General features: G+C 40.9%; 1 protein-coding gene and 2 long non-coding RNA genes across 11 annotated transcripts in view; 1 reads left to right on the top strand and 2 right to left on the bottom strand.

Annotated features, from left to right (window-relative positions):
* The window catches only part of MTUS1 (microtubule associated scaffold protein 1), a 102,288-nt gene that overhangs the window by 31,336 nt on the left and 54,901 nt on the right, over positions 1-16,051 (bottom strand). The window lies entirely within an intron of this gene.
* Positions 2,018-15,869, top strand: LOC310685729. Its single transcript, XR_014515444.1, has 4 exons — positions 2,018-2,450; positions 4,984-5,165; positions 12,219-12,569; positions 15,001-15,869. It is a non-coding gene; the product is annotated as an uncharacterized lncRNA (long non-coding RNA).
* Positions 11,965-14,902, bottom strand: LOC310657426. The gene is made up of 3 exons (XR_014501773.1): positions 13,885-14,902; positions 12,675-12,771; positions 11,965-12,307 (listed from the first exon to the last, which is right to left on the bottom strand). It is a non-coding gene; the product is annotated as an uncharacterized lncRNA (long non-coding RNA).

Here is a 16,051-nt window from a genome sequence, read left to right on the forward strand (position 1 = left end):
CGAGGCATTCGTCTTGCGGGGCACCACTGTACATGATAGCTATGGGTCGTGGTTAACATCAAACACCAGTGGTGGGAGCACAATGGAGCCAGAGTAAATGGCAATGCATGCACAGCCTCTTACTGGATTTAGTGTTGCAGTCTCCCAGTGTCCTTCAAAGATGCTAAGTTTTCCTCTTGTTAGGAAGCAGGCAAGCACACTGGTCTCTTGTTCTTGTGAAAAGCCCTCACTCCGCTGCATTCTGAACTAACCCTACAGCACGGTTGCTCTCCAGATCTTATTACGACTCACAATTCCCATCATCTTTGACTGGGGCTGTGGTTCAGCTGCATCTACAGGGCCTGATTAACCACCACTGCCCTAGAGGAAAGTGCCAACAGGACAAAGAAATGTTTTCTTCAATCACAAGGCACACTTTTGTATTGGTAAATTATTTCAAGTGGGAAATTCATCCTGTAGATAGGTACAGGGTCAAAGAGTGCTGAATAATCAATCTTGAATAGGAGCACAGAATCAAGCAGTCAGCAGAAAAAATATTGATGATCAATCCAATTAATTCTTTCATCCAAAGAAAACAGCAGGCTTGAAAACTCTCCCTGACTCTCAAGCCACCACTACTTGTACCTTATTTGCATTCACAACACAGTCTACTAGACCTGCCACCATTTATAAAATTTGGCTCCTACTGCACTTCTCTTGTATGTAAAACCTACTTCATGTCGAGTTTTAAAGGCGATTCACAGTCATATTTACTAAAAGTTTTTATTTCAAGCAGGTGGGAAATTGTTTTAACAAGCACCACCTCCTTCAAGTGTCTTGAAAATCTTAGTATGGCTTACTGAATCACAAATATGTTTGGACACCAGCTAAGGATCCTTGCCTTAGCTTCTGGAGAGATTCCTTCTGGGACAGAACAATATATTTGTACAGACTGAACAAAGACTGCCAGCATAACGCCAAGATCTAATGCAAACTGGCATGACATCAGTTTCCGGTTTTGTCTTTCCTTCTTAATAAACATGTGAATATCTGGTTCCTCAGCTTACTTACACAGTTTTTCACATCTGACAATATTTCAAGCAGAGAGCTAGTCTACTTAGCAGGGTGTTTTGCAAACAATTTCACACCCTGTAGGCAACACAAGGGGGCATACTTAATCTATTGCTCATTTCTCCAAAAGCACTTGCCTGAGTCAGCTGACAAGCTCAGTAGGTATTGCTTAAAATAAGAACGCGCCATGAAATGTTCCAGCACCTTTTACTCTAACACACTACAGGTTGTAGAAAGAAGTTAATCTTCCCCCTGCAGATAACTCCTTACAACGTCTCAGTACGTTACTTTCCAAACATTTCTTTAAAGCAAAACAAAACACAAAACCCCCCAACCTACTTTCCTAGCTTGAAATTATAGTTGAATTACAAGGCTACTACATTGTTTTTCAAATAATTAAATGTAGGATTTTTTCTCCTGGGAGAAAGAGCTTTCATTTCAAAAGCCTGCAGTGATATCAGTCAGGCAAAACTATTACAATTGTATATTTCTTACCCAAAGTAGGATTCTCTGCATTCCCCCCACATTGGCAGTTTGCTCCCCACTTGTCTATACTTCCAACTTCTGCATCCATGCACTGGGATGCCTGTTCTTTCTCATCCGTGGCAACGCAAGTCAAGCTGGCAGACATTTTCGGGCTCTTTACCATTGTCTGAAACACTGTAATATTAGTCAGATTGTGGCTCACTTCCTTCATCAGGGTCACCATGTCAACCTGAGTGTTCAGCCTCATTTCCATTTCCATCCAGGCTTTCTTGATATCCTCAAGCACACATTTTATTTCCAGCTGGCTGGATTTTATCTCTGCCACAAGGTCATCTTTAATTGTCTGCTGGATCTTCTGCAAATCTAAAGTTGTTCCAGTTTCTTTTCTGGATTCTGCCGCGTTGTTAAGTTCCTTTTGTTCAGCTTCTGTCACCTCATGGTTGAGAAACTTAGGTTCTCCTGGGATGGCAGCTAAGCTCTCCATTACTGTAAAAGCACAAACTGACTAGTCCCCACCTTCCAAAACTTGCAAAAAAGAGCTTCTTTGTTGAGAAGACAACAAAATAACTTCTTCAGACCCTCTCTTCTTTCTCATCGGTGTGGCTGGATAAAGACATTTGAAATGAATGGAGCACATCTTCCTAGTCCTTGAAGTTCAGCTTAACTGCAAGTCTTGGCAAGAATGTACCTGTGCAATGGATGCTCAACATGGTCACACCCAAACCAATCAGATCCTTTGCTACATTCATGTAGGAGGCCACTGAAAAGATACTCACAGTCATTCTATCCACGTGTCAGTCAAAAGAATGCATGTGGGTGTTCTCTTATTTGCATGACTTGTCTGTCTTCTTTTGGCAGTATAGGATGCATCTAATAGGAATTTGCGCTTTGGAGTAAAGAAGAATCCATCACAGGTAAATAACCACAGGTGCTTTTTCTTCTGCTTTTCCAATTTGCCTTATTATTTGAACATGATGCTCAAGTTGATGACTTTGAGGCCACCAGAGCTGGCATTTCACTTATCTTTAACAATACATGTCAACTCAGAAGTAAGTTGCTCAGGTGAATGGCTACAGGATTGCCATCTAAGTCACCTCGCAACAACTGAAGCCCATCAGAATGGTAAAGGAGCAACCCACCTAACCTGAAAAAGCCATCCTTTTAGGTGCATCTGCACCATTTAGCTAGAATAATTAAAGTTGCTAGCATATAGAACATTTAAAATTCCACATGTATTATAGATTTAGGCTCTGTGAACACCATCAGTTTATTATAAAATATTTTTCTCCCAAGTGTACAGCTACAAAAAAGGTATGATGAAGAAAGGAACCACAGGTTGTACATCAGTTAAAATTAAGCAGTATTTCAATTCCACATGAGCATGTGTGCAAATGTAAAAACATGGGAATGTTTTTGCATGCATTTGTAGTCTTGTATGCATTTGTAGTCATGCACACAGCCAAATGCAGTTCCTTCAGCACACCAAACCACCTGTCCCTGATAGTTTAGGAATTTCAGTTCAAATGTGACCCATTAGAAACATGCTTGTCATATCATATGAAAATGGTCTTATGGTTTTTTATGTCACAACAAGAATGCCGGCAGTCAGGTGTATTACAACCTGGGGCAAACAGTACTGAAACCTAAGCATTTTATAGCTCTCCACCTCCATCTCTGCATGGCTGCTCAACCGCCAACTACAGCCTCAGACAAAGCTTTAGGAGGAGACCTCAGGAGGAGACTAGTTAATTAAACTAGGATAAAAAAACAACAACTTGCGAAACATTTCTACAGCAGATAATGGATACAGAACAGACAGCTGGCGAGAGGGCTAGCAACAGCAATGGAAGATGCTTAGATCTCAAATCAAATCTTAATAACACTGTAAAAATTAAAGCCCTGTAAAAAGATTAACTAATTCAACTATGACTAATAAGTTTAAAATCCCATTTTACTTATGGAATCTATTTTCCACATGTGGCACAGTCATAGACACCCAACTCTCAGCTGATTCAGGAAGGCTGCATTTACATCAAACAGGATGTGACCAAATACTTGAACAACAATTACTGCCAAAGCTTTAAAGATGTGAGAGTTCTGTTTCTAAAGTAATCGTTAATATTGTGAGCACAGACCTGCAGTATCACTTAAAACATTGTTCAATGTTTTAAAAGTAGGAATAATTAATTTAATCCTATATATTCAAAATATGTTTGAGAATTTGAAAAGAGAATACACCTTAACTTTTGAAAACAAGTACTGTACTAAGGATCTCAAAGACATTGTGCATTGAATGGTGTAATGATACATCAAGGTCATCATCTTTGTGCTCTGGACTAAAAATTGAAACTAAAACTAAAACTCTGAGCTGATTAGAACAAACGTTTGCACTGTTGATCTCAAATTCCATACAGGTCTCACAGGAATTTGTTGGTGTAGCACAGAACAAACAGGAAATTGTCTTTATTAGGAAACTATTACTCATTTAAATATAAGGTAGATCTGCTGGGGCCACGAGTAGCGAGACTGTTCCAGTACAATGAGAACTAGAAGACACTGGGAAGCAATCTTATGCAACCAATATAATGCATTTTAGGCACTGATTCGAAAATTGGTTGCACAAGTGCTTCAGATGAAGCATAAATCGCATGGGGACCACTAACCACCACTAAGCAGAACATTACCCCAGGGTAATGTTCAGGCAGACATAATGGCATACAAAATTAGTGTCTGATAGAATTACAGCACTTATATGCTAGCATCATTTGTATTTATAACCCACATTTTCAAATAAGCAACTATGTGCTGACCCTTTCCCCCCAAAGTCTAATTTTTAAAGTTTGCAAGACAACCATGCCCCAGTGCTCAACACTACATTTGCTTTCAGAAATGCCAAAATGTACCGGGACAGAGATTTTTAAGTGCCTCCTACTGCTAGAACACCCATATTGTTTGCCTAAATGTTGTGTGTATTAAAGTAGTACCCAGAATTGGATGCTCCTAGAGCCACTTTTTGAAGAGATTGTTGTAGAAGTGTTACATCTCAATAAATCAGCCTGTCATACGGCTTCCTCAAGTTATTAATCTTCATTCTTCTGGTACCTTTCTTCCTAACCATCCCCCCCCCCCATTCTCCAACTAAAGCCAATCTCCCTCTATTAATTGGTGCCCACTTTTCAATGTTCAACTATCATCTGACTTCTAACACTACCATGCCAAATTATTTATTAAAACCTCATTCTTCACCCTGGCATACCAAAATCCATCTTCCTCCTTTCTTCTTTGTACACACAGTTTTAGATTGCAGGCATACTGTTTCCTACGTACAGCATTTTGTTTATTTGGTGTAGGCACTTTGGGAAATGAAAATGTACACATCTTCTGGTGACAAATCAACTGATTAAGACCTAATGGGCACTCAGAATGCAAATTCCAATATTGTTTCAGGATAACTGTTTGGGATATCTAAGTTGCAGCACAACAGCATTCTAAAATGTGATTCTTTGACAATATGAGTTGCATCAGTAATGGCAGATCAAGTAACGTGACAGCCCCGCATTTGTCCATGTTCAGAAGCCATGTGACTGAATGCAAGTTGCATTCTCTTCCAGAATTCATATACGGAAAAGGTAGGTAAAGATTCTGCTATCTTCACTCCTCTACCATATTGCGTTAAGATTATGGCTTTGCAGGGAACTGAAGGCAACATTGTACGGGAAGCTGTGGAGGGCATCCTTCCTCTTTAGTTCTCACTACTGGCTGGGACAGAGGGACGCGGGTGGCGCTGTGGGTTAAACCACAGAGCCTAGGACTTGCCGATCAGAAGGTTGGTGGTTCGAATCCCCTTGACGGGGTGAGCTTCCATTGCTCAGTCCCTGCTCCTGCCAACCTAGCAGTTCGAAAGCATGTCAAAGTGCAAGTAGATAAATAGGTACCGCTCCGGCGGGAAGGTAAACAGTGTTTCTGTGCGCTGCTCTGGTTTGCCAGAAGTGGCTTAGTCATGCTGGCCACATGACCCGGAAGCTATACGCCGGCTCCCTTGGCCAATAAAGCGAGATGAGCGCTGCAGCCCCAGAGTCGGCCACGACTGGACCTAATGGTCAGGGGTCCCTATACCTTTACTGGCTGGGACTGATAAGTTGGGAACCCAACATGGTTAGAGCCACAGGTTAGTCACTCCCGTTTTAGAGTCATAAATGCCTACATGTTTACTAGGCTGGTTTCACCATGGCTCAAGCATTTCAAGCCATGAACACTGAAAATCAACTCTAGGCCCTAGAAGTATGACTAGTGTTGCCGCAGCAACAAACATACATTAAGGCTCATAAAGCATTATTTACCAGACAGCCCATGACCACAAGCTTCCTCTCCAATGCCTACAGCACTTTGGAATCATTTTTAATTAAACGTAATAATTTTAAGAGTTTATTACAGACATGTGTGCACCCAAGTATGCCTTCCAAGTGGGAAGAGTTTTCCCAAATAGAAATAAGACAAGCACAGGTTCTAATCTAGTTAACTTCACCACTCCATTAATTAGTATGGGGCTGCAGAAGCAGGTGTAGCTAGGAATTAAACAAATGGAGAAACCAGTCTTGCAGTGAGTTCACCCCATGACATTGCTTTTATTCCCTTGATCCTATTAATCTTAGATATACATGTCCCCTGATGAATAGCCATCTGTGTCTTTAAATATACTGTCTGTTAAAACTGCAATATTTAGCCAAAACAGACTGAATTTATTAAAAATATGCTTGACTAAAAAGTTATTCCGGATTAATTGAGCAGCAACCTATTATCTTTAACATAAATACTCTTTAAAAAGCCTGTCTATGGCAGGTATCATACGACATTCCCTCCTTAGAAGATACCTTCTGAGACACACAACCCTGCAAAAAGAATACTTCTCATTTATGCTCCAATAAAAAAAAATCAGTTTATTAAATCTGACTATCAGATTATCAGTTGGACAGCAATCTCTCTCTGCAGCTTTCTGCAGACTGTTTTTGAAACTACAGTATAAGAACCAGAAGGTTGGAATCTTATTTTGAAGCATAACATGCAGTGAATTGCCTACACTTTATGACATACATATTTTGGTTTGGATACAGAATAAATTAGTTGCAACTGGTATTGATGTTAGTCTCACTGATTTCAAGTGGAGTTAACTTTTTGCATAGATACTGATGGGACCTAAGTGCAACTTAAGGGCTGAATCCACACTAAGTGTATTTTACTCCAAAGAGGAGCTAAGGAAACAAACCTCTTGCTCAGGTTGATAGACTGATATTTCAGAATCTCATTCTCCCTCAAATGCCTACATTTGCTGTGAAATACTACAGAACCCCATATAAACAGAATACTTCACCTCTTCAACTACATAATTTTATAATCTTTTTGTATTTTTCATCTTTTGTTGGAAGCCGCCCAGAGTGGCTGGGTATATTATTATTATTATTATTATTATTATTATTATTATTATTATTATTATTATTACTACTACTACTACTACTACTACTCATATGTTTTCCAAATATGTATTAATTTGATTAAATATGTATTAATGGAACACTTGGGCCATGAATCTGGGAAGAACTATATTCCAGGGATTGTGTTTACACCTTTTACCTGTAGTCTATTACCTGGCTGCAGGTGGTGAAACCTTTCCACCAGCCCCTGACATAAAAAGCCACTGCTCAAGATATTGCCTCCTTCATATAAATGAATGTTTGAACTTTTAGCCTTTTAATTCTATGCAACCAATGATGAATACTGGGAAAGATGATCAAAATATTTTCTCTTAGCCATGTTGATTTTCGGGACTGTCAAACTTTGTTTCAAAACAAAATTAAACATGCTACGGAAAATGCCATTGGAGCAACACAGAAGGTAGATGTAAAGTTAAAAACACAGACTATGTCTTTCTGTGGCATGGAAATGCTATAAAAACATTGATGCCTCTCCTTTTTATTGCCTAAAGTAAACATGGCACAGCATTACGAGTGCTGTGGCAGCACAGTGCTTGAGACAGACAGCATTTAAGTAGTAAGAAATAGTAAAAAAAAAGGATGCATGGATTTAGCTGTTCATGTCTGAGGTCCAAGATTAAGCCAAGTATGCTCAAATCATACAAATATATTAAACCTTGCAGAGGGGAGGGCAGAGTGGATTTAGAGGCTATTTAAAGTTGAAGCTGTGCAAAAATAGACATCAAAAGCATCTAGTCTACTAAGCCTCACGAAAAGTGCTTGCTTTGCAAAATTAAAGCCCTGGAAGGATTAAAATCCTCACTGCCCCTGGGTAGCAATAGACTGTTCATGCAATAGACCAAGGATACTGACAGAAACTTGCAGTGTGCAGCCAGTATTAGGTCACGCCATCCGCTATGAATCAAATCCTTTGCTTCCACTGTGAAGCTCCCTCCAAACCCTGGTGCTGCTTTCCAGATGTATTGGGCTACAACTCCCATGTCCTCACGGAAATGTAAGACCCCTTCAATGCCATAGGCTTTGGGTATAGATCAGTTTTTCCCCAACCTGTTGTGTTACAAATGTTATAGACCGCAACCCACCAGATTATGAGAGCCCAGGGATGATCAGAGCCATAGTCCAAAATGCCTGGAGCGCAAAATGTTGGTGAAGGCCAATACAGATTAGAGGTGCGGAAAAGAAAGAAGCTAAATGCTTAATTAAAGGATGACTCATTTCACAAGCCTGCTCTCTTCACTTCAGTCACATTGGTCCGTTCTTCCAAGACAGAAATACATTCACAAATGGTTTTTGGATGCCTGTGCATGTAACTCTTCTAAACTAGGAACAGCATTCAAATCATAAAACTAAAATATCTCAGGTGGCATGCCAAAAGCAAGGCTTCAAGCCTAAAAAGGCAACTGAACTTAATTTAGGCTGCAATCTTATACCCACTTACCTGGGTGTTAAGCACCATTGAACTCAACCGAGTAGACATCTGCACAGTTAGTGGGTTAGGGCAGCAAGAAACTCGGTGGCAAGAGAGAAGACAGGATACCAAGTGTTCTGTTACAGAACAACTTGCTTCTACGATAGCAGCTTCAAAATAGATCTCTCACTCTCTCACACACACAAACCCAGGATGTCCTAGTCACACTTCTGCATGGTCAAGAACTAGATGAGAAGAAAGGTCCAAGAGAGAAGGCAAATTGGAACAAAGTCCAATAGAGGGAGTAGCTGCCCAAAAGCACTGAGCTCAGTACTTTGCTTTCATCCATAGGGTGACACTCACATTCCCAACCTGATGTGCACAGCATAGGCAGCCATACTGAAGAGTCTGCCTGCAGCACTGAAGCAACTCTGGCTTCTGCCAGGGAGGATACAAGGAGACATTTGTCTTGAATCACCCTTTTTCCATCGGTAGGAATCCCCAGCAGCTGCTGATGACACTACCACAACAGAGAAACAAAGCAAGGGATTGCTTAGGACTACAAAGCCCCTACCCCCCAGCTGGACTTGTAACTGTCCATAATAGAAATAAATAGAGCAGTTTTACTTCTTTGGCAGAAAGGAAACCAAATAACCTCCACTCATTCAGATACCTTTAGAATTAGGCAAAAGCCTACCCAGCCATTCAACACTGGTGACCCTATAGTTAAAGACAGTGGGACTATAGCCTTTACCTGAGAATAATTTTATCATTCAAGTCATTAATTTTATCATGCAAGACAATAGGAAAAAGCCCAACCATACTATGTGCTCCAAGTGTGCCCATAGTGGGGTTAACATAAATTTTACAGTGGATTTTCTTCCCGTATTGGATTATCCACCTATCAGGAAAACCCAAATTTAGCGGGGGGGGGGGGGAGTGTGGGCCACCACATGGCTAACATGTGGAGGCCACAAAAGAAAAAGAAAAAAGACACACAAGCAGCTTCAAATCTACTTCAACTCCATGGTGAATGCATCTTAAGAAGCTTCCATAACAGATCAAAAGCTGACATTTTCCCATTAATGTAAAATTTGGGACACTGTCTCCCACCCTCCCGCCCAGGAGCCAGCAATCAATTAGCAAGGAAGCCCAGCAACCAGATGACAGAAAGCAAGGATCTAAAAGTGTCCTCTTCACGCATGTAAGCCAGATCTTGTATATGTGTGTAAATAAACCATATACCCTAGAGACACCACAGTCTCTGCTGTGCCTCATTCCCAGAAAGAAACACGGACCTGGGTAAGCATGCCTAGAACCCCTGGAATCTCACATCACTCAGAGATCAGGGTGGTGCGCAACAGTATTCTTTTCATGAGTGGACAGAGACATATTCTAGACTAAACATCTGTATAGAAACAATCTAGAACAGGGCTGCCTTCAGGTGCCTTCTAAAAGCCAGATAGTTGTTTATTTCCCTGGGGTGCCTTGAAAGCTGGTCAGGGGTGCTGCAGGCAACACTGGCCCCTGTCCTTCCCTCCCTCCTCTGATGCCCTTTTGCATCTCTGCCTCCCAAAGGTTTGCACAGCTGTTTGTTGCAGCATCCCTGGCTACAAGCTCCACAGGCGAATGGTGCCTCTGGGAGAAACCTCTCTTTGGGGCAACGGTGGTGGCTCAGAGACCAGGGCAGCAGCAGCAGCTGCCTAGAGGACTCCCAAGGAGAGTGGAGAGGAGAGGAGACTGAGGGAACCCTCCACAAGGCAGGGTGTTCAAAAAAGGGTGAGAGGCTGCCAGCTCTGCAGGCAAGGGCTTCTGAGCCCCACAGGGGTGCCGCAGAAAGAATGTACTTAGTTAAAGGAGCTGTGGACTCAAAAAGATTGAAAACCTCTGTTAGTGTGTGCAGTGTATAGGTGTGTCATGCAAATGCTCCCGGCACTAGCAAAAACTCCCAGAGCTAGTAAAAACTGAATTACTGTGTTGCTAAATGATGCATGTCTAAAAAGTGTGTCATCAACATTAAAGTTTGGAAATCTCTGATCTAGAACCTGGACATATAGTAAAACTATTGTGCTCTTGGTTTCATAATGTTCCCCAAACAACTGGGTAGAGGGAGTGTCCCTAAAAACAAAATGTGCCTTTGGGTCCAAACTATCCCACATTGAGAAACCCATAAAGCCAGCTTTGATCAAGGTCCACGAATGATATCTGTCACAGTGAATGGTAGGGACTGAAACAGACTAAACCACCCTGAGCCAGACACTAATAATAATAATAATAGTAATAATTTATTATTTGTACCCCACCCATCTGGCTGGGTTTCCGCAGCCACTCTGGGCGGCTTCCAACAGAACATTAAATGAGAAGAGACCACCCATAGGATCCCAAACTGTGCAAACTATCTCAAACTTGGTCATCTGAGACCAAGTGCCAAGCAAAAAATGACACACCAAGCTACATCCCTAAGCAGGGCTTTTCACCAAATACACTGCTAATACTACATCGGCATCAACACTCAGGCATCAGGAAAATTAGGATCTGGTCTGCCAGCCAGAAAAGGTACAGAAGCTATATTTTGTCCTCTCCTCCACACACAAAATGGCCTCTTCAAGATTGCTGTTCTTGAGTTTTTAGTGCTCATATTACTACATAGTTAATACTTGCTAATAAGCTCTCCTCAGGAACAAATCTCTCTTCTCCTAACCTTTCCACAGATTAGAGACTAACTCCTAATTTGAGAGTAAGAGTCCCATTGACGTTATATTCTTGTGATGCCAGCTCCGACCAATTTGACAGATACTGCATTACTTGTAGAATTTTTTGAAGGAGCACAGCTTCTGACATGGTGTCACTTTATACCAGTCACAGCATCTCAGTTTAATGGCTGCAACCAATATTTGCCTACATTTGCTAGAAGTGGTTGCTGCATAATGGATGTGCCATAACAACACATACTCCTATGCCCAACTGGTCTAGAGCTTTTTGTTGACTGCGCCACTTCAAAGTTAAACAAAGCTCTTCATGGTGCACGCAAGCTGCCGTACGCTTGTTTCCTTGGGTAAGATTTCGTGATACTCAAGTACAAAATACAAACTGGCGAGGGCACAAATGTATTTTTTAAAATGGTCATCAGTACTTGTTAAGTAGGCATCCAATCCCTTTCCAGTCACTGCTTCAGAATGCTTTGAGACAGAAAGCTCTTTAGACATGCACAAGCCACTGAGAATGGACAGCTTATTGATTATTGCAAGTCTTCACATAGGGAAACCATACATCAAGAAAAAAAAAATAGCCCATGTGGTTCAAAACAAACATTAGAATCTGTTCGGCTAACTTTCGTGGCAACTAACGATGCCTATCTATAATAATAATAGTAATAGTAATAGTAATAGTAATAATAATAATAATCAGAGACACAATTCACATTTAACCAATACATTACATGTCTTAGAGAAGTTTTAAAAAATCAACATTCTAGGCTGCCTTAAGAGGAGTTTCTTTCCTTTTTAAAGGAACTCATTTGGGAGAATATGTTATGTAACCCTAAAAATAGGACACAGCTTTCACAGCAGTATACTCATACAATATGCTTCAATATACAAAAAAAAAAAAAAAAAAATCAGCATATTGCTTACTCAGGAAGAGGAAGGCAGGGGAAAATAAAGGAACAAGGCTAAGGCAGAACCTGAGTAATTTATACTTGCAAACTTGGGCCATATTATTTGCATAATGAGCTTTTGGCTGCCTGTTCTGCCCTATATGATGGACCTTTCTTTTTTTCCTGACAGAGGACTGATAAACAGGTCTTGTCCCATTTTAGTGGAGCAGCACAACATTAGCTGCGGTGGCAAGCATAGCCAATAGTTTTATGAGGCTCCTGCAAAAGAAAGAAAGCCATCGGTGTGTGTTTTCTACTGCAGCGCCTAGCTCCCAAAAGACACATAGTGGTCCATATATCCCAGCTGCAAGGCTGTACCAAATACCCTCCATCAAGAAGGTGACACTGAAACTCCTCAATTACATCTGTGTTGACACACAAAGCAGAACTGGGCTGATCCTGGGAGAAGCACAGTGCCTTGTTTATGCATCTTGGAGGCACCAAAAATCCACTGTTACCAAGTGACCGTGTGCCTTAGGAGGTATGCAATGTTTTGTTATTAATCAGCTAAGAGATTTAAAAGGCACCCCAAAATAATTGGGCATCTAATTCTTGGAAATTGTGGGTTTTTAATACATGTACTTACAAAAAAACCACAGGTAGCAGAGGCTTTCCACTCCTCCAGCATGCAAAAGGGAGTGCCTCTTCCAAGATGTGTGTCTGTAATGCGGCAACATCATCATCTAATAATAATGAAATAATGGTTTTCTCTTTCTTGTTTATAGGCAATTTTAAATCAACTAAAACTAAAGCAATCAACTATGACAGGCATAGGCAAACTTGCCCCCCCCCCAGATGTTTTGGGACCACAATTCCCATCATCCCTGACCACTGGTCCTGTTAGCTAGGGATCATGGGAGTTGTAATCCCAAAACATCTGGAGGGCCAAGTTTGCCTATGCCTGAACTATGATTTCTTCCACTGGGTGATGCTACCTATTGTTAAGGGGCTAAGAGTATCAGATACGACACACACAAAAAGGAGTTCCTCCTAAAGCATTTCCATGAACATTTATGCTACCATGCTGAGATCAATCAAGCTGGGGGCAGGGAGAGAGCTTTACTTGATGCAACATTTTTATAACAGACTTAATGTTGAGCTCTGCAGCTCGGATTATACAATACAGGTCAACAATTCTGGACCCATATCTCATGAGCTCTCTTTCACATGTTCTTGGTGCAAAGAACCTCCACATTGCTGCTGCATGTTTGCATCATTGGCTTGCCAGCAAAGGCTTATGTCTTCAGCAACTTGTATAACCATTTCCCCCGGTTAAGTATTCTAGCCACAGCCATAGCAGAATAAGCACTTTAACCTTAGCTACCAACAGAAGATAGATTTTACTGACCATCTATGTGCTTAAGGGAACAAAATATGGCCAGCTAGCTACATGGCCAGTTACTGTATATAACAAATTTAGCCCCAGCTTTCCAAGACCTATGTGACATGCACATAAGAGAGTCATGAATGCAGTGAAAACAGGGATATTGAAAACCTGGATATCTTCCACGGTCTACGTGTAAACGTACTGTATTAAGAAAAGGTTTGCTAGCAGGACATTTTTTATATTTTACTTCCAGTTAAGAAGGATGTGCAGTTAATATGTACAACAGCAGACTCAGATCACAGAACTACACGCACAAGAGCTTTCATGTATACACATACAGAACTCAGATCTAGCTATCAAGTCAATTGCAATCTACACACACATTTTTTTGCAGGGTTGTGTTTGTTTGTTTTTGCAGCTGAGTCTTATACATCAGTTGGTTAGTAGCAATGTTAAGTAGCATATCTACCTATATTCCGATAAAAATATTTGTTGTTTCCCTTCAGCTGTGCCACACATGTTAATGCTTGGATAGCTCACTTGCCTATGAAACATCTGAACTGTAACAATTACCCTGAATTATGAGATCATTCTGACTGCTGTGCTAAGCACACATGAATACACACACACACACACACAGGAGGGGGGAAAGGAGGGAGGGGAGAGCAGGCATGTGCATAGCCATCCTGAATTGCATGTCAAAAATACCCAAGGGACTGAGATGTTAGGAAAGATTATTAGTTGCCAGGCTGAAAAGGAAATGCCCTGGGGAGGAGAAGGGAGGGGGAGACACAAAAACACACTATAAACAGAGCACATTAAAACTGCTTGGTGACAGAGACATGATTAAACTCCGAAAAGGACTTTCAGTTACATATTTGCTGGATGCACTATTTGAAACATTATGCTTTCCAAAAATACTATGTATAAAAATAAAGCTTCTACATTTTTCTGTTTGATATGCAACGTAGTACAAAAAAAACAAAAAAAAACCTTGATGCAGATGTAATTAGGTCACATTTAGAATACATTATGCTTATCCGTTTCTTTCCAGGAACAGTATTTACTATATTTTTACTGCCTATCTATGTGCACTAGAACTATGATTGTTTTTTGTCCAAATTCAGCAATAATCTCTCAGAATTCCATTTAGAACACATTCTGCTTATTATGCTGAATACATTTCAGAACTGTATAGAAGACAGCTTTATTTAAAATACACAGTCTGAGTTAAAATATATGAACATCTGAATCTATATGCCATATAATTAAACAGAAATTAAGAACCTGATCCTAAAATCACATTCTTTACTTTATAAATAGATTACACATCTGTCAGACCTCTGTTCTCTCTCCCCCTCCCTCTCTCTCTCACACACACATGCACGCACGCACACACTAAGAAAATGATGATTAATTTGTCTGACATGGTGCAGTTTAAGGTTTAATGCTGCAAGAAGGAAACAGCACTCTGAACAAATCCTAACTGCTACAGCAGCAGAAGTAAACAAGACAAGGTGTCCCCCATACACAGAGAAAAATTACCAACCTGCATGAAAAATAACTGTGTTTTTTCCAAATCCAGCAGGAAGTCGAAGGTTTTGTAGCAACCCTTTTGCAGTTAGACGAACATGCATGTTGGATAAGGAGAATTTCGGGGACCATAACATGTCTTCAGAGCAATTGGAAGAAAACCAAGCAGGAAAATGCCTCCATGTACTGTCACATACTATATTTGTAACTCAGCATTGAGGCCATGCAGTAGCTGGCCAGAGGAAAAAGAAAAACAAGCTCACCGTACATCAAAAAAACAACAACCTCCCCTTGGTTCTTCACTGAGATTCCACAAACGGATGAAAAGACAGGAGAATCCAAGAAGGCAGACACTATATCCACAATGTAAACGCTGCTGGCAGCGTCTTTCCCCACCAGATGCTGTAAAACAAAGCTCCCCCTTAGAATAAAACTGCTCTGTGATTCAGAAGACAAGCAGCCTCTGAATTACATCACACTGTTCATGTTTAATCTACGAAGGGACCCAGGAGGGATGGGGAGGAGGAGGAGGAAGAGGAAGTGGGTGGTCTCCCAAGCTGAATATATCACCCAGTAATGTCACACATCTCATTCTCTTGCAAGACCGCTAGAGGAGAAGATTTAACGTTCCACAAGATGGATTAAGATTATTCCTCATATAACCAAAGGGCCTTTTATCCGTTTTCATAGTTCTGAAATATGCTTACTCCCAGCTATCAGAGCCACTTACACATTTTAGCACTTTCTAACCAGACGCATAAAAAACAACAACAACCCTTCGCTGGGATTCCGTTGATATTACGTATTACTGTTGTTTATGCGCCCGTGAATTCTTGATGAAATTCTTCACTTAAATGGGATCGAGAGAGAAATGTCCAGAGAGGGAAGTCAGGTTGGTTGTGCTGTTTCATGGCACTAAAAATGGCTCAGTTAAGTGATGGGCAACATGCTAAGCCAATACTTAGGAAGACCACATGAATCTGTGTGCTCCTGAAGAGGTGCTTGCAGCCCCCCCCCCCGGTACATTTTGGTGCTGAGCTAAGCCAAGGTTTGGCTTAGTGTGCCATCCAGACCTGGTGATTAAGGTCTCCGCTCAGTATTTA

The sequence above is a fragment of the Podarcis tiliguerta genome (assembly GCF_965153285.1).
Source record: "Podarcis tiliguerta genome assembly, chromosome: 9".
NCBI lineage: Eukaryota > Metazoa > Chordata > Lepidosauria > Squamata > Lacertidae > Podarcis > Podarcis tiliguerta.